Genomic DNA, 19,154 nt, shown 5'->3' with positions numbered 1-19,154 from the left:
GCCCTCTCCTAATGACCCAGAAGTTAGCTCACTCTGGAAAAAAGGAAGTAGAGGAGATCACCTGGAATCATTTGCATTCATTTTTTTAAATTAATTAATTTATTAATTTTTGGCTGCATTGGGTCTTCGTTGCTGCATATGGGCTTTCTCTACTTGCAGCGAGAGGGGGCTACTCTGCGTTGAGGTTCGCGGGCTTTTCATTGCGGTGGCTTCTCCTGTTGCGGAGCATGGGCTCTAGGCACGTGGGCTTCAGTAGTTGCAGCACGCAGGCTCAGTAGCTGTGGCTCATGGGCTCTAGAGTGCAGGCTCAGTAGTTGTGGTGCACGGGCTTAGTTGCTCCGTGGCATGTGGGATCTTCCCAGGCCAGGGCTCGAACTCGTGTCCCGTGCATTGGCAGGTGGATTCTTAACCACTGCACCGCCAGGAAAGTCCCTCTTTTGCATTCTTTTGCTGTGAGTTTCTCAGGGCCTAGAGCAGCGAGAAGTCAGAAAAGACTTCTGGAAGGAGGACATAACCCCTAAGACACTGAGGAAAGGTGATCAAGTTAAATGAAGAAAATGAAGAAGGCGATGATAGGCCAAGGGAACAGCATAAGCTCTTTCTTTGGCATGGAAGCAGGAAACAGTATACTGGAGGCTGGCCCAGGAACCATTAGCAAATCGGTAATGTGACAGCCAGGAGTTAGAGGTTATATTAGAGATAAGGCTGGAGAAGTGAGTAGAGGTCAGGTGAAGGAGGATTTTTATGACATACAAAATGGGCTAAGGTGATAGGAAGGCATTGACAGACCTTCAAAGAATAAGATAGTCAGATTTTCAGCATTGTGCATGACGGATTTGAGGGTTTCATTCTGGTTATTTATTGCTCCTTAACAAAACTCAGTGACTTAAAACAACAAACATTTTACTGTATCTCACAATTTCGTGGGTCAGGAATTTGAGCAGGGCTCAGCAAGGAAATTCTTCTGCTCTCTGTAGCCCTGATTGGCATCACAGTAGTATTCACCTGGCAGCTGATACAGTCTGGAAGTTTTAAGATGGCTTTATTTACACGCCTGGTGCCGGGACAGCTGGGCCACTGTCCCTCTCCATGTCACCTCAGCCCTCTCACATGGTCTATCAAGGTAGTAGGACTTCTTACACGATAGCTCAGGACTTCTAGAGACCAAGGCAAAAGCTCCTCTTAAGGGCTAGCCCCCTCAACTGGCATAGTGTCACTTTTTCTGTACTCTATTTAATAATCAGTGCAGCACTCAAGCCTACCCAAGTTAAAGAGTAGGGGAAATAGACCTCATCTTCCACAGAGGAGTATTAAAGAATTTGTGGCCATCTTTATTTATTTATTTATTTTTTCGGTACGCGGGCCTCTCACTGTTGTGGCCTCTCCCGTTGCGGACCACAGGCTCCGGATGCGCAGGCTCAGCGGCCATGGCTCACAGGCCCAGCCACTCCACGGCATGTGGGATCTTCCCGGACGGGGGCACGAACCCGTGTCCCCTGCATCGGCAGGCGGACTCTCAACCACTGCGCCACCAGGGAAGCCCTGTGGCCATCTTTAATCCACCACAAGGTCCGAGGATGTAAGATTGGAGGTAGAGATAAGCACAGAGACAATCCCCAGTTTCTGAAGTATTCATGCAGGAGCACTCCCAGAATGCTCTTACATAGAATGCTCTATGACTTTACTATAATTGCTGGTTTATTTCTCTCTCTCTTTCTCTCATTAGACTTTGAGGGAAGAACAACACATGAGTCTTGTTTAGATCCAAATCTCAGTGTCTGGCACATAGCTGATACTCAATAAATGTTTATGGAAAAAAAATAAACTGAATAAATTGGAATGGTTGAGATCCCCTTAATTCCTGGGTCTTCAGGACACCACAGCAGCCTCCTGTTTGATGTAATTTCCTTCACCAGATACAGATCTTCTTATTGACTTAAGAACTGCTTGATTTGAATATGTAAAAATAACATTCATTATGAACATTTACGTGGATAGCTTTGAACTTTTGCCTGCTGTATTAGTCTTCTGTGCTGCATAACTTAGCATCTTAAAACAACACACATTTATCTCAGTTTCTGTGGGTCAGGATTCTAAGTACAGCTTGACTGGATTCCCTGCTTTGGAGTAAAGACAGTCTTTTCCACAAGTGGTGTTGGGAAAGTTGGACAGCCGCATGTAAAGCAATGAAGTCAGAACACAGCCTCACACCATACACAAAAATAAACTCAAAATGGCTTAAAGACTTAAATAAAAATATTACTGAAGAATAATATATATTCAGAAAAATGAGTATACTAAAAGAGTACAACTTGAAAATTTTTCACAAGCTGAACACAGCCACATAACTTGCATCTAGATCAAGAACCAGAACATGACCAGAATCTCAAAAAGCCCCTCCTCCTCCCTTCTAGTTATTGGAAGGCCACTTATAGTTATTGGTGACCATTATTCCGACTTATAATATCATAGTTTTATGACTATCATTTTAAAATTGAGAAGTTAGCAGAAACTTTACTCCATTGTATATTTTTGCTTCCTTTGTGGAAGATTAATTGACCATAGGTGTGTGGATTTATTTCTGGGCTATTCTGTTCCAGTTATCCATGTCTGTTTTTGTGCCAATACCACAATGTTTTTGATTACTGTAGTTCTGTATTCAGTAGTATTTTCGAAACGGAGTCATAATGTTGCTAAGTTTTGTTGCTATGAAATGAATTTTTCCTGTTTTCTAGCTTGGAAATTTGGTTACAACTTGATTTAAGTTCATATTTCATTCCAAACTTTTTTTTTTTTGTGGTACACGGGCCTCTCACTGTTGTGGCCTCTCCCGTTGCGGACCACAGGCTCCGGACGCGCAGGCTCAGTGGCCACAGCTCACGGGCCCAGCCGCTCTGCGGCATGTGGGATCTTCCCGGACCGGGGCACGAACCCGTGTCCCCTGCATCGGCAGGCGGACTCCCAACCACTGCGCCACCAGGGAAGCCCCCAAACTTATTAAGTGGTTTATGATGTGCCTTAAGCTGCTTCATTTTTTTGAAACTATATTGAATTAATTACTTTTAATTCTGTTCAGTGAATTAGATGTTATTAGGTTACAAAGATTTTAACACATACAGAAAAGCTGTCCCCAACTCTTTGAGTTAATATTTAATTCTTTAAATTTTCTAAGGTATTTTATGCTAATAATGAAAAATATAAAACTAGGGGACTGAACCTGGTAAAGGCAGGACCAAGAACTTAGGAGGAAATCTTTTAAAAGAATAAGATTGTTCTTCCTCTTAGAGGAAAAGAAGATATTCACAAATGATTGTCTTGGTTTTTCCAGGGAATAATGAAACAAGGTTCTGCACTAAGAATAGATGTTGGGACAGAGTTGCTAGTTCAAGAAAAAGGGAAATAGTTAGGAAATAACATTGAGAAGGTAAACAGGGCTGAAGGTCAAGGGAATTAAAGACACTAGTGAGAGTGCAGCTAAAATGGTTGATAAAAGGGTTCTCAGAGTTCAGGAAGATAAAAGAAGGTGGGAAAAAACTGATAAACTAGGAGAACAAAGATTGGAGGTCACACTGAGGACAAACTACAGACTCAGTGGGAGTAAGTAAGAGAGGTAGAGGGTAGGTGGCTGTGGGTAGAGAGGGAAACTCACAAGCGAAAATTTTGCAGATGGAGTAATTTCATCTGATGACTGGCTTCAAGGTGTGGCTACATCTGTGGGTTCCTGATATGAGTGAAGTTGAAGATGACTGAAAAAGAGAAGGATGAGAAATTGTGAGGTCAGCGTGCTGAGTTGTTATCATGGATGCTGAAATCATTAGGTTAATGCAGGACAGGAGGATAATTCAAGGCTGACAGAGTTTCAGAAACACAACTGGGCACAGGCAAGGAAGTCAATGGCCATCCTGGTCAGGGTCAGATTTATGCAAATAGCAAGGCAGGCAGAGTTTGTCTTCGACATTTATCACCTTTGTTCTATAGCATTTTCCCCTAGCTTTGTTCATTTACACTTGAGTAACCTCAGTGTCCTCTTTTTGCCCTCTCACTGTACAGGTTCCCCCTCTGCTGCTGACACATCTAAAATCCCAAATAAGTCCCAAAGCACAAATGGAAAGTTCTCAATTGATATGTCACTTTTCCCCACTTATCTTTGCATTTTGATAGGGCATGCTAATGACAAATCCTTATCCTGAAAGTGGTTGTTTCAGGACCAGTACCCTACAGAGGTATCTGGAGAGTCATCTAATTCCAGCCAAGGAGAGATGGGCTCTTGCTGTCCTGAAAAATCTTTCTCCAATATTGATTCATTGGTTTTTTTATAAATTTATTTATTTATTTTTGGCTGCGTTGGGTCTTCGTTGCTGCGCGCAGCCTTTCTCTAGTTGCAGCGAGCAGGGGCTACTCTTCATTGTGGTGCGCGGACTTCTCACTGGGTGGCTTCTCTTGTTGCAGAGCACAGGCTCTAGGTGCGCAGGCTTCAGTAGTTGTGGCAGGTATGCTCAGTAGTTGTGGCTTGTAGGCTCTAGAGCACAGGCTCAGTAGTTGTGGCGCACGGACTTTGTTGTTCCACGGCATGTGGGATCTTCCCGGACCAGGGCTTGAACTCATGTCCCCTGCACTGGCAGGCAGATTCTTAACCACTGCACCACCAGCAAAGCCCTTGTTTCTTTGTTTGAACCTAGGACTTTAACCATTCTCCACAAAATGTGAGTTTCTTATGGGTTAGTGTTAGCCAATGCAAAGATATCCACGAAAGAACTAACTCAGTCCTTTGCTTTCCTGACCAGTGCACAAGGCAGGCTAGTGTGCTGTGAGATATTGTTCCCCTCTATCTTCTCCCTATGCCAGAGAAGAATCATCATTTTCAATATACACTACAATACGAAAAGGTCAAGAAAGCACATTCAATAATGGTAACAGCTGACATTTATTGAGCACCTACTATGAAGTGCCAAACACTTCATGTATTTTAATTCATTTAACCCTCGAAGCAATCCTTTTAGGTTGGTACCATTATTCTCATTTGGTTGATGAAAAATCTGAGAAGACCTGCCCAAGATCATAGACATGGAAAGTAGCAGTACCAGGATTCAAACCCAGGCAATTTGGAAACAGAAGGTACATTTAACCTCTACACATTGGCCCTAAATAAATGTCCAATAGATCTAAATAAACTTTTAATTTAATAACTTTTTTTATTTTTATTTTTCAAAGTATAGTTGATTTACAATGTTGTGTTTCAGGTGTACAGCAAAGTGATTCAGCTATATGTATTTCAGGTATTTTCATTTATAGGTTATTACAAAATACTGAGTATAGTTCCCTGTGCTATACAGTAGGTCTTTGTTGGTTATCTATTGTATATACAGGTAGTAGTGTGTATATGTTAATCCCAAACTCCTAATTTATCTCCTCCCCAATTTAACTTTTTTTTTTTTTGCGGTACGCGGGCCTCTCACTGTTGCGGCCTCTCCCGTTGTGGCGCACAGGCTCCGGACGCGCAGGCTCAGCGGCCATGGCTCACGGGCCCAGCCGCTCCGCGGCATGTGGGATCTTCCCGGACCGGGGCACGAACCCGTGTCCCCTGCATCGGCAGGCGGACTCTCAACCACTGCGCCACAAGGGAAGCCCCAATTTAACATTTTATAAGTTTGTTTTAAACACCTCCATAAATGGCAGAGCTACAATACAATCCAGTCACTCTCTACAGGTTAGATAACAGGATGACAGGGAGCAGCAAGAGTGGAACACAGTGGAGCTTTGTCTCTCCTGCAGCGCCAAACCCAAGCTTGCCTGGGACTCCCTTAGCACTAGGCACGCAGCAGGCCCACTTTTCTGTGCCTTTTAAAAATTATCTGATCAACTAAGAGATAATTTGGTCTGTGCTTTACTCTATCTGTCCCCAATATAATGAAGAACCTTATAATTGTTAACTTACGGGTATAATTTGTTCAGGTCCATTAAACCATTATTGCCCTTCTATATAGTCCGCCATTCTTCCACAAAAGGTTCTGGCCTTGGGCGTGTTTCTACACACACACACACACACACACACACACGCTTATCTTCTAAGCTTCTCATCTTGCTTCGGAAAAAAACTGAATCAAAGTGAGCCTGAAGGTTCATTTTCCGGACCACGAGCGGGGAAGAAGGGGTTTTAACGAAATTGCTTTTTACTCCGTATTTTTGTCACAGATTGGGAGGTACAAACCGCAAGAAAAACTGGTTTCTTGGCATGTCACCAACTCTGGGGTTCATTGATCAATCACACCCAAACTCATTTACTAACTTAAAAATATATATCGTGGCAAGGTTCGTTTACATAAAACTTGGACCGAAGCCGCCACAATCTGCGGTAATCTCGTGTAGAGTCATGGCCACCGAGCCCTTCACTTTCCCTCAGGAGCTCCCACGCCTCACCGGTCCCCAAGGACTCCCGGCTGTCCCTCGCGGCTCTGAGTACCCTGGGGAAGGCCTCGAAGGGAGGCCGAAGAGGCCACGGCAAGAAGGGAGGACGGCAGGCGCGGGCAGCACCCGGACTTCAGTTTACGACCCCGTTATTCCACGGAAAAATGGAACATTCTGCTCCTTCCGCCAGCAGAGGGGAGGTGGGGAGAATCCTTCGATCTCATCTGGGAGAGACGACGCGGACGCAGCGACCCGAATCCGGGACGCCGGCAACCGCGTTACGGGAATCGCAGCCGCTCGGAGGGCCTCCCCGTCGCCTTCGGGCAGCCGCTGAGCCAATGCCGGCGCGCGTCGGGTCTCGCAGGCGCCAATCAGCTTACAGATCCCAAGTCCGGGGGCGGGGCGTTACGGAGCGCCGCGGGCGGGGTCAGGGGGCGCGTCGCCCCGCCGCGGGAGGAGGGCCGCGTGCCGCGTCTGCGGGAAGGAGCCGGGAGTGACCCGAGGCCAGGGCGAGGAGCCTACAGGCCCGTGGAGCCCCGTTGGGAACGCACGGACGCAGCTGAGCTGGGGCCCGCGGCTGCCGGCCGAAGGGCCCGGCCCAGCCTGGCGCCGAGGGGGACGTGCACTGTGGACACGCGGAGAAGCGAGTCACCGCGGCCTTTAGGTGAGGAGGGGCCGTGGTCGAGTTGAAGGGCTGTGTACGGGAGGGGGAGGGCTGCGTCGGGGCGGCCAGGGGACCTGGCACTCGAGGGGGCCACCCTTCTCCGGGAGAGGGGCGCCCCGACAGCGCGCGCCCCAAACTTCTTGTTATCCCAGCCTGGAAATCCCCACATTTCTTCCTCTCCCTGTTCCCACACCTCCGCATTTGATCTCCACAACTTTATCACGTAGATTTAAGTACAAGCCTCACTTCCAACACCACACACACACACACACGCCCTTCTGAACCATACCCCTTTTTGGTTATCAAATCCCCACTTTTTCCCCAGTTCTCTTTCCATCTCCCCTTAAATTGCACTAGTCCCGCACTTGACCCTTCATTTTCAACTCGGAGGTGAATTTTCTTTCCCCAAAGCCATCTTTTCATACTTAAATGGTAACGTTTCAACGTTGCTGAAAGTTACACCATACTTATATAATTTCCAAGCTAATGTCTCTTTTCTTCTTTTGATCGCTTACATGGCCTGGCCCTAATGAACCCCGCATACCACTGTATCGTAAAGGCGCCGAATTCTGTCTTTTTAAATTCTCTCACCCGCTCCCCCAAGTTTAAAGATGATTCCAAGTAGCAAGGTTCTGTTTTTCAGTATTTTTTCAAACTGAAAAAAATATCACAGCTTAAAAATAAGACCTGCCACTTTTGTTCTTTTCTTTTTTTCTTCAGAAGGAAACCCATTTCGGTTTAATTTGTGTAGTATTGGGCACTTCAGCGATTATACTGCTTTAAAATAATTATTTGTTAGAATGCCAGGATGAATATTCTAAAAGATTGGAGTGTTTGGTTTAGTCAGTGCTGTAAACAAACCCTTTAGACTGTGTGACTGCCAGCTTCAAGTTGGAACAACTCTTAATTTGAAATTACTCAGATCATCGTATGAGCTATTCGCCATTATCATAATTTCTTAAATTCATGTTAATTCCTATTTGGAAGTATTTTTTAACTGTAAGCTGGAATACTACAATGTTAGAACCAACTTGCTATTAAGTTAAATAGTGCTTTCCAAATATTTCTCTTTGGGGACAATTTTGAACACTTGTTTTTAATCACAAGTGGAAGAAAAAATTTACAGGATGGAGAAAGTGTCAGAATGGGAGGATAAATTTTGTAGTACAACTTTTCTTTCATCCCAATTCCATATTATTGACAACACTTGTTTAATTTTCTCATAGGTAATTTAGAATATTATAAATACACAGCTAATTTAATACATTTTCTTAGGTAATGAAAAATGTGTTCAGTTATTTATGAATTGCCGTGTTTTCAGTTTATTTAAAATTTTTTCAAGGGAATTTGCATTTCAGTTAAACGTTAGGGTGGATGTCGATTATCATATACCTGTGAAGTAGGTGTTACAATACCCACTTTATAGAGAAGGAAACTGAAGCTCAGGGTCCCTGTGAAACCTAGATCTACGTAATTGCAAATCCTGTGCTCTCAATCAGTCACTGTGTCATGTTAACACATTTCTCATAGAGGATCCACTGCTACAATTTGGTTTGGGAACTTAAGAACTCCCCAAAACTCTTCTGTAGGGAGGGTTTTTTTCTCCCAGAAGCTATTTCAGAACAGCTTATTTTAATGGGAGTCAGAATTCCCTGGCGCTAATACATTTGCAGCTTGGCTCTTAGAGAAGCATGGAATGTTCTCACAGTCTTCTCCATTTCTTTGATTGCAGAGACATTTTGATCAGAGTTGAAGTTTCTACTGAGCTTTATTATTTTACATAACAAACACTAAGCACTTAGTACTTGCTGTAGGAACGGACAAAGATGCATGAGTCGTCCTTAGGACCTTCAAAGAGTTTACAGAAATTGGGTAGACATTTTGTGAAAAATGACAAGGATGCAAGGCAGTTTTCATTATATGCAGAGTGATACAGAAGATGCTATAGGTATTTAAATTAGGGAGTAACCATTTAAGAGTTGAAAGGATGAAAGGATTTAACAGAGGTCAGCCTTGAAACCTGGGTAAGATTTGGATAAAGCGAAAAATGAAAGGAGCCCATTTCAATAGAGGTATATGTGGAAAGGGTCAGAAATAATCAAGGTATAGTAATTATAATAGTCAATATATGTATAATGCTTATTTTCTGTCAGTCACTGTTTTGAACACTCTGCTTATATTAATTCATTTAATCTTCATAACCTTATGAAGTAGATCTTACTATTCTCCTTTTATAAAGAAGGAAACCCAGGCATAGAGAGCTTAATTAACTCTCCCAGTGCCACACGGCTATTAAGTGGTAGATCCAGAATTTATACCTAGACAGCCTGGCTTCAGAATCTGAGCTCCTAAAGATGGTAGATATACTACCTCTTCATACAGTATACTTGAGTGACAGTTAACTAGAATAATATGGCCATTCCAGAAGGTCTTTTAAAACCCTCTCTTAATTGTCCACTATGTGCTTCAGAGTATGTTAGATTCTCAGGATATCAAGACATATAAACAAAAATTACAATACAGTGTTATGAATCCTGTTAGGGAACTGTATACAAGTGCATTGGGAGCAAAGATGTTTGTGGGAGTTGGGGGGAATTCCACAGAAGAGATGATGTTTCATCTGAGATATAAACAGTGCAGAACAGTTTGGAGAAAGACATTCTAGAGCCAAGGAATAGCATTTGTAGAAGCCCAAACTCTGAAATAGTAAAGTGTGTTAGAGAAAGTCTAGTAGTTTGCTGTGACTTGAGCTTAAAGTCTGTAGGGGTAGCTGGTAGGGCATGATAAAAGGTAAGACCAAATTGTGTATGGCATGGTGAAGTCAGGTAAAATGAAGAGCTTAAATATTTGCTTTGCATTTGGGAAACTACAAAAATAATTTCAGCATGATCTGAGTAGAAACCAGATTGCTCACTGTTTTCTCTAGAGCTTGAGGGCAAAATCTGAGTAGAGGGTTTTGGTTTTTTTTAGAATAGACTTAAATATTGAAGAAGATAGATTGGGCAGGCACACTGAAACCAAATTTTTAGGTTCTTAAATAGCTGAAATATTTGGCATTATTATTCACCCTTTTTAAAAAGCTTTTGAGGAAAAGAGTGACAAGTTTAAAGTATGCTTAGAGAGATTTCGTCCATCAATAATAATGTTCAGAATGATTTGGAGGGAAAAAAGAGACTAGAAGCAGTTATAAGTATTGAGGTGAGCAGTGCCTAAATTAGGTTGGTCATGGTGGAGGGTAGAAAAGAAAAAACAAGTGGGAAGGATCATGAAGGAAGACTGAATAAGATTTGTAACTGAGAAAAGCTAGAATGTAATGGATAGGCAAGAGACAATGATGGACCCCATCGTGGAGGAAATTCAAGAAGGGTGAGTGTTTTTAGATGGGGGGAAAAAAAGCACTCTGATTTTTTTTTTAAGTGCATGCATTTATGTATTTATGTGGGCATGAGTATGTGTATGTATATGTGTACGTTGTTTTTAGACCTGTTAAACTTATTTGAGTCAGAGGCAGAATATCCAAGATGATACATAACTGAAATTAGAAGAAGGATCTCAGTCAGAATATTTGAAATTATTTTGTGTGAAGGTAGTAGTTGAAGTCATACATTTTTGAAGAAGTTGGTATTTTAAAAGAAGAGTAGACGCCAAATACTTTTGGGTACATTCATAGCCAGAAGATAAAACCTAGCAGAGAATTCAGTGAAGGAGACAGTAAAGTAAATAAAGGAAAGAATATAACCACATGATATGGTTACATAGAAACCAAGAGATATGAGAAATTCAGAAAGCAGAGGTGGTCAACAATGTGAAATGCTTCAGAAATGCTTGTGATATTGTCACAATGGCTACAATCTCTTTTTTATTCTATCTAGTATATCTTAGTGAGATTTAATGAGAAGTGTTAGCCAATTGACATGAGTAAGAAAGCTACATCTCTTGAAACGTGGCTATAGTATAGATTATTGTTTTAAAGCTGAATGTATACATATCCATAGCAAGAGCTTCATTCCTTTCAGCACAATAAATCTGTTGCCCTGTTAAAATTTGAATATTCAGCCTCCAAATTTTCATTTGCTCTTGATCCAAATTAATCAGTTTCACCCTTTGCTCTAAGGTAGATTAGTTTTATCATTACTTCTGAATAATGCATTTCATACTGGTCTTCTGCACAATCTGTTTTTGTTTGGATGTTCTGTTGTATGTGTTCCCCTACGCACTCCCCCTAACACAGAGTGTTTCAGACAGCACAGCTCTGGTTTGTAGACTGGCATGCTCTGAGATTTTGCCATTGGTAATCTACAGTTATAGAGTCAAAGATGGTGTATAGTTCACGTGTATGCTACTCTATCTGTCCAGAAAACCTTTACTCTTATTTCATGATGGGCTCTCCTGGACCCTGTCTGAATTGGGTATTCTTTTTACTCCTGTAGCACCCTGTACATATTCCATCTCTCTAAACTGAACTTCTTAAGGGCAAGAACTGTTTATTTGGCTGAAACTTTATTTGTAATGTTTTATTTCTTAAGCTATGGTGAGAACATGGATGGTCATCCAAGTACTCTTTAAACCTTTTCATAAATCTCAAACAGTCAAAGATAATTTGTAAAAGACCTGCTCTAACTATAAGGTCATAAGCATACTCTGTATTTTCTTCTAGTAGTCCTACAATTTTACTTTTACATTTATGTCCTTAATCAGTCTGGAGTGTATGTATCTGTGATGAAGTAGGGCTCTTTATTTTTTTGCTTGTGGAGACAGTTGTCGCAATACTATTTATTAAATAGTCCTTTATTTCCCCAGTGATACCAGTAGCTTTTTTTTCCATAAGATATTAAATTCTTATATATACTTGGGTCTGTTTCTGTACTTTTTGTTTTGTACTTGATTTAATTTCCTATTCCTATGCCAATGCCATGTTTTAATTACTATAACTTGATAGTATATCTTAATAGATGGTACATCAAGTATTCTGTTTTTTCTTTTTGAAAATTGGCTTTTGGCCATTTTCTAATATTTTATGTGAAATTTTAAATTGGTTTGTAAAGTAAACCACTTTGCAATTTAGATTAAAATTGTATTGCATTGATATATAAATTTGTGAAGAACTGATATCTCTCCCTCTCTCTCCCTCTCTCTCTCTCTCTATATATATATTTGTTCCATGATATTTAAGTCTTACTAATGAACTTTTTAGTAAAGTTTTATAGTTTTCTCCATAAACTATTTGCATTGTTCTGATTTAATTGTTTTTCCTAGATATAGTTTAGTTTTTGATGCTGTTGTCAATAGGATTTTTTTCTATTACATTTTCTAACTGGTTATTGCTGAGAGAGGGGTTTTTTGGTGATCTTTTGTTCAGCTGTTATGTTAAACTCTCAGTGGTTCTAATAGTTTGTTATTTGATTCTTTTTGTTTTCATATCATCTACAAGTTTTTCTTTTTCCATTTTTGTATCTTGTTTTTTGTTTATTATATTTTTGTTTAAGCCTTCTAGAACAATGTTGAATAAGTGATGACATCAAGCATCTTGTTTGAATCCTGACCTTAATAGGAATGCCTCTAATTTTTATCTTTAAATATGATGTTTACTATAGGTTTCTGATAAAGTACTGTGGCAGCAACACCAAGAGCTGCACTGATAACAGCTGTTAGCATTTACTGAGTATGTAGTATGCAGCAGATGTATACTACACTGCACTAGGTGTATACTGACTTATTTAATCTTTTTTTTTTTTTAACATCTTTGTTGGAGTATAATTGCTTTACAATGGTGTGTTAGTTTCTGCTTTATAACAAAGTGAATCAGCTATACATATACATATATCCCCATATCTCCTCCCTCTTGTGTCTCCCTCCCACCCTCCCTATCCCACCCCTCTAGGTGGTCACAAAGCACCGAGCTGATCTCCCTATGCTATGTGGCTGCTTCCCACTAGCTATCTGTTTTACATTTGGTAGTGTATATATGTCCATGCCACTCTCTCGCTTCGTCCCAGCTTACCCTCTCCCCTCCCCTGACGTTTTGTTTTTTTTTTTTTTTTTTGCGGTGCGCAGGCTTCTCACTGTTGTGGCCTCTCCCGTTGCAGAGCACAGGCTCCAGATGTGCAGGCTCAGTGGCCATGGCTCACGGGCCCAGCCACTCCGCGGCATGTGGGATCTTCCCTGACCGGGGCTCGAACCCCTGTCCCCTGCATCGGCAGGCGGACTCTCAACCACTGCGCCGCCAGGGAAGCCCCCCTCTGACTTATTTAATCTTGACAGAAGTCCTACGAAAGTAGATCGTGGGGTTATCCTTATTTTACAGATAAGGAAAATGAAAATTAGGGATATTAACTAACTTGCCTAAGATGTTTTACAAAAAATAGAGGAGCTAGGATTGAATACAGGCAGTCTGATTACAGAGTCCATCCTCTTATCTACTTCATGAGTATAAAGATGGTCTCTTTCAGTCTAGTTTTCTAATACTTTGTTGTTATGTAAAAATTGTAGCTGAACAGTTGTTGAATATTATCAGATGCTTTTCAAGCATCTAGTGGAATGATTGTGTTATTTTTGTCTTTAATCTATTAGAAAATATAGTGGATAATATTGGTATCTTCTCTCATGTTGAACCATACTTGTATTTTTAGGCAAAATACTTGTTAGTATTTATGGCTTTTTCTTTTCTTTTAAATACATTGCTAGAACAAATTTGCAAATGCTTTATTTAGGTTTTTTCACACCAATTCATAATAGTTTGACAATAGTTTTCTTGTGTAATCCTTGTTTGATTTGGTATCCAAATAACTCTGCAACTTCTGGCCGAAACGGGGAAACAAGGATAAGGTTTACCCTCATGTCTGAAACAACCATAAAACAGAAAAAATACATAGAACAGTAATAATCAAGACACTGGACACTGGATGATGAAAGGCAATGATCTTGTGAGATGGGAAACAAATGAGGTAGATCCTATGATTGAACTAGCGTACTACCTTGAGAGAGTTTCCAAACCATGTCAGAGGCTGGGGAAATCTAGGCTAAGCTCAGTGGATACTCTTTGAAGAGTACTGGAGAATACTGGAGAGAATACTGGAGAATCTTGAAACTCTTGAAACAAGAGAATTCTTGAAAGCTTCAGAGTCCCCTTCAGTTATTTAGCTGAGTGCATGCATATAAAGAAACTACCGGGACTTCCCTGGCAGTCTAGTGATTGAGACTCCACAATTCCATTGCATCAGGTGTGGGTTCGATCCCTGTTCAGGGAACTAAGATCCCACATGCCATGAGGCACAGCCAAAACAAAGCAAACAAAAAAACAACAACAAAAAAGAAACTGCTGAGAAAGAAGCTCATGAAAGGATTAGAGGTAACAGTGCTTAATGATTCCACAGGGTTAGTTAGGAATTGTGCCTGTCCTCACCAGCCAGATTGGAAACCATCTTGATTCATGAGACATTGGGTAGAGTACACAGAAGGGTCTTGTGTCAGTAGTAGGGAATAATTAGTCCCAGAATAAGCACTGCTCCAATCCCACCCAACTTATCTTTAAAAGCAAGACCTGAGAGGATCAGATTGTTTTCAAGTAAGTTAACTTTGTCCTGGAACAGGACGGGATTCTGTGTTCAAGAATCTTTAATAGGAATACAGAAGTATCCAACACGCAACAAGGTAAAATTCACAGTGTCTGACATTTAATCAAAAATTACCAGGTATGCAAAGAAGCATGAAAATATATGTATTAGAGAAAATTCAGTTAATCAAAACTAACCAAAAGCTGACACATTATAATTATCAAAGACACTAAAGCAGTTGCCGTAACTGTGTTCTATATGTTCAAAAAGTAGAGTTATGGAAGATATGAAAAAGACCCAAATTAAACTGTGCTAGGTATGATTTTAGATACTAGAAATATAGCAAGGAGCAAAACATACAAAATTTCCTACTTCATCTGCTCACATTCTATTTTGGGGACACCAACAGTGTATTAAGTTTCCTAGGGCTACTATAACAGAGTACCACAAACTTAAAACAAATTTATTCTTTTAAGGTTCTGGAGACCAAAAGTCCTTCTGAGACTCTGGATAGAATCCTTTGCCTCTTCATAACTTCTGGTAGTAGCTGATAGTCCTTGACATACCTTGGCTTACAGCTGCATCATTCTAATCTCTGCCTCTGTTGTCACATGGCATTCTTCCTGTGTATTTCTGTCTCATAGCAGACACCAGTCATATAGTAGTAGGGCCCCACCCTACTCCAGTATGACATCTTTTTCTTTTTTTTAAAAATAAATTTATTTATTTATTTATTTTTGGCTGCATTGGGTCTTTGTTGCTGTGCGCGGGCTTTCTCTAGTTGTTGTGAGCAGGGATACTCTTCGTTGTGGTGCACGGGCTTCTCATTGGGGTGGCTTCTCTTGTTGTGGAGCACGGGCTCTACACGCGGGCTTCAGTAGTTGTGGCTCGTGGGCTCAGTAGTTGTGGAGCACAGGCTCAGCAGTTGTGGCACACAGCCTTAGTTGCTCCACGGCATGTGGGATCTTCCCAGACCAGGGCTGAAACCCGTATCCCCTGCATTGATAGGCGGATTCTTAACCACTGTGCCACCAGGGAAGCCCCCCAGTATGACATCTTAACATCTAATTACATCTGTAACAGCTTTATTTCCAAACAGGGTCACATTTTGAGGTACTGGGGGTTAGGACTTCAACATATCTTTTGCGGGGACACAACTCAACCCATAACAGACTCTAAGCAAAATAAGTTAATTAAATAGTATTTTAGAACAGGGATTGGCAAACAATGGTCTGCAGACTAAATCCAGCATGCATTCCCTTTTTATAAATAAAGTTTTATTGGAACTCAGCCATGCCAGTTTGTTTACATACTGTCACTGACTGCTTTTGCACTCCAAAAACAGAGTTTACTAGTTAGTTGCCACAGAGACCTGAAGGCCCACAAAGCCTAAAATATTTATTATCTGGCCCTTTACAAGAAATGTTTGCCAGCCTATTTTAGAAGGTTAAGTGCTAGTGAGAAAAAACAGGAAAGGGAAGATATGCAATATAGGCTAGTCAGAAAAGACTTGTATGAGAAGGTGAATTTGAGCAAAGACTACAAGGAATTAATCTTTATGTACTGACTTAGAAAGATGTCCAATATGTAGTGTTAAGGGAAAAAAAGTTACAGAACATTTTTGTGATCCCATTTTTGTAGACTGATAAAGTATATATTTATACAATATAAAGTTATACACATAGAAACTTTTGTAAGATTATACACCAAATTGTTCACAGTTATCTTGATGGGATTATAGGGGATTTTCATGTGACATATTGTCAATTCCTGTTGATTTGAAAGTTTTAAAATAATTATGTATTTTCTTTGCATTTAAAAATATCCTTGTTATAGATTAAATTTCTTATATGTTATTAAATTATATCAAAGGTTTAACGTGTGTGAAACAATAGTGGGGGATTCAATTCCTTATCTGAGTTTGAAGTTATCTTGTTACATTTCAAAGAGGAACGACCTCTCCTTATGCTAGAATTTAACCTAATACTGAGCAGATTTTAAAGTGAATTTTTATGTCTGTGTGCATATAATAATTTGGCAGTTGAGGAGTCAGTAGCCTTAACTTACTGCTAGTGGAAGACAAAAGGTATGATTTTGTGTAAGATTTGCTTTAACTGCTTTTGTCAGATTCAACAAAATGTTCCTTTCACATGTCTGTGACATACATGGATATCAAGGAGGTTTGGATTAAGCATGGGGGAGCCAATAATGTTTCCAAGCACATAGCAAAACTACACTAGGATACTTGAATACTCTTATACAAGTGTTTATGGGAGTGCTTTATATTGAAACTCAGAAGATATCTAAAATGAGATGCTTTCTCAAAACCTGAAAGACCAGTAGGTGGCAGGAATTTAAGTACGCATATAAAAAATATTGTCAAAACCGTCTTTCTAAACAAGACTCTCCTCTCTACAATGAGACCCAATGAAAAGAGTAAGAGTATGATATTTAGAAGCAGAAGACTTAGTTTCAAATCCCTGCTCTAGTTTCAAATCCCTGCTCTTTCACTTACTAATTTTGTGATTTGGGTGAGTACCTTACCCTGTCTGAATTTTTGTTTTTTCTTTTGTAAAGTTCCAGTAATTAATCCCTGCCTTTCCAAACCCAAGAATGTACAATTCCAAGAATGAACCCTAAAGTAAGCTAGAGATTCTAGGTGACTATAGTGTGTCAATGTAGGTTCATCCTTGGTGAAATGTACCATTCTGGTGAGAAGTGATGTTAATAATGCAAGAGGCTATACGTGTGTGGGGACAGAGGGTCTGTGGGAAATCTCCTTACCTTCCTTTCAATTTTGTTGTAAACTTAAAACTACTGTAAAAAAAAAAAAAAAAAACCTTTAAAAAAATAATAAAATAATGATCCCTACCCTATCCACCTGCTTCTCTAGGATATTAGGAGAATCAAGTGAAATAATTTACATGAAAGCAGTTTGTGTAATGTGAAATAGTATACAAGTATTAGTTATTATGAATTCATGATTAGTACTAATGGAATAGAACAGAGTTGGATAACTTTTTAAATAATTAATTTGATAATCAGTTAATGTAGGCATGACTGACTTTTTGCGAATTTATCCATAATAACACTACTGTGTATGACATGATGTAAAAGGTACCATATTGAAATTTCCCCATCCTGATCCCTGCTCAGCTTATTTATTCAACAAATATTACTTTGCCTTCTATTTGGCAGTCGTAATTCATCTACTATTCTATAGTTATAGTAGTACTGTTTCTATAGTAATAAAGTTTATACTGACAGTCTTCCTCACATGCAATGTAAATCTAAATTTATTATTCTTTTTCATTCTATCCTAATTTTTTATCAAATTAAAAGGGAAAAAATCTCAAAAATCACAATCCATAGGAATAAAAATAATTTATAAAGGGTTAAACTATTAAATATTTATCAATTAAACTCCACTACTTTTTCTCCCACTTAAAACATCCATGGAAATTAAAGTAAGAATGAACAGCTATATAAAGGATAGCTTTGGATTTGTTCTAATTTTTTAGCTAAATCATCCATAAACTTTGTTACTTTAACATTAATAGTAGTGAATTATTTATGATGCATCTTATGCCTCCTTTCAACACATTACCATATTGAAACCACCATAGTTGAGGAATTGCTGCTGTAGAACAACTGCTCAGTTCTTGAAAAAATCCTTTCCTGTGTCTGGTTAGTGGTCATGTTTTGGCTTCATAGAACCTTCCAAAATAACATGCAAATTTCAAGGAAAATCAATATATACAATATGTGCTTATAATATATGCATAGAATATTCTGCAAGAGATGAGGAGAAAGGATAGTACTAATAATAGAATTTTAAATTGATTATCTGCTGTCAACAGAATGAAAGGGGAAAAATAAGCAGAGTACTATCAATTCAATCAATTTTAAAACAAGATAAGCCCCCAAATGAATTGGACTATATTGCATATAATATTTTAGATAGTATCAGTACTATTGTGTCTCCATCTCTTAGGTTTGGACTATGATATCAAGTTCCTTAATAGATGTTGCTTTATCACATTTCAATGACAATCCTTTAAAAATTAGGAAACATTACTTTCTAACTGTTAAAATGCGAAACCTACCTTTGCCTGTTTTCCTTTTACTTGTGTTTCGTGGCACTGCTCACCTAAATCTAATTGCTTTGAAGTAATCATAAATACTTTCATGGGACTTCTTGTTTCAGAGTTTTGTTATAAGACTATAGTACATAAATAGAAAGATTGCCAGTTTTCAGAACTATAAAGAAACCTCTCTTCAGTGTGAACAAGGTACTTGGTAAGGTAGGTGGTCAGGATGACATGACCACATACCACTCTACCAACATGCTCAGATATTTCTCTGTTCTGTTGTTTTGATGAACAGTTGAATGATGTGGTAGATTTTTCGACTCTGGGACTATTTAAAGTTGGGAAGTAAGGAATAAAGTAGGTGGAGGAAAATGCATCCTGCAACTTAGTTCTTTTATAGCTTTACCTGAGACAGTCTAAGCAATTCATTATCAAATTATT

At 39.6% G+C, this 19,154-nt stretch overlaps 1 protein-coding gene across 2 annotated transcripts in view; it reads left to right on the top strand.

Annotated features, from left to right (window-relative positions):
• IL6ST (interleukin 6 signal transducer) overlaps positions 1-19,154 on the top strand; it is a 65,230-nt gene that overhangs the window by 9,122 nt on the left and 36,954 nt on the right. The window contains exon 1 of one of the 2 annotated variants that reach the window (XM_029216378.1): positions 6,849-7,069. The exons of the other annotated variant lie outside the window; for it this stretch is intronic. The gene's annotated coding sequence lies outside the window, so the exon portion shown is untranslated. Of the gene's footprint in view, positions 1-6,848; positions 7,070-19,154 lie in introns of those variants that run through there. 2 annotated transcript variants of the gene reach the window in all.

The sequence above is a fragment of the Monodon monoceros genome, unplaced genomic scaffold, assembly GCF_005190385.1.
Source record: "Monodon monoceros isolate NGI ecotype Baffin Bay Population unplaced genomic scaffold, NGI_Narwhal_1 Super_Scaffold_12, whole genome shotgun sequence".
Classification (NCBI taxonomy): domain Eukaryota; kingdom Metazoa; phylum Chordata; class Mammalia; order Artiodactyla; family Monodontidae; genus Monodon; species Monodon monoceros.
This window is presented reverse-complemented; position numbering and strand designations above follow the sequence as displayed.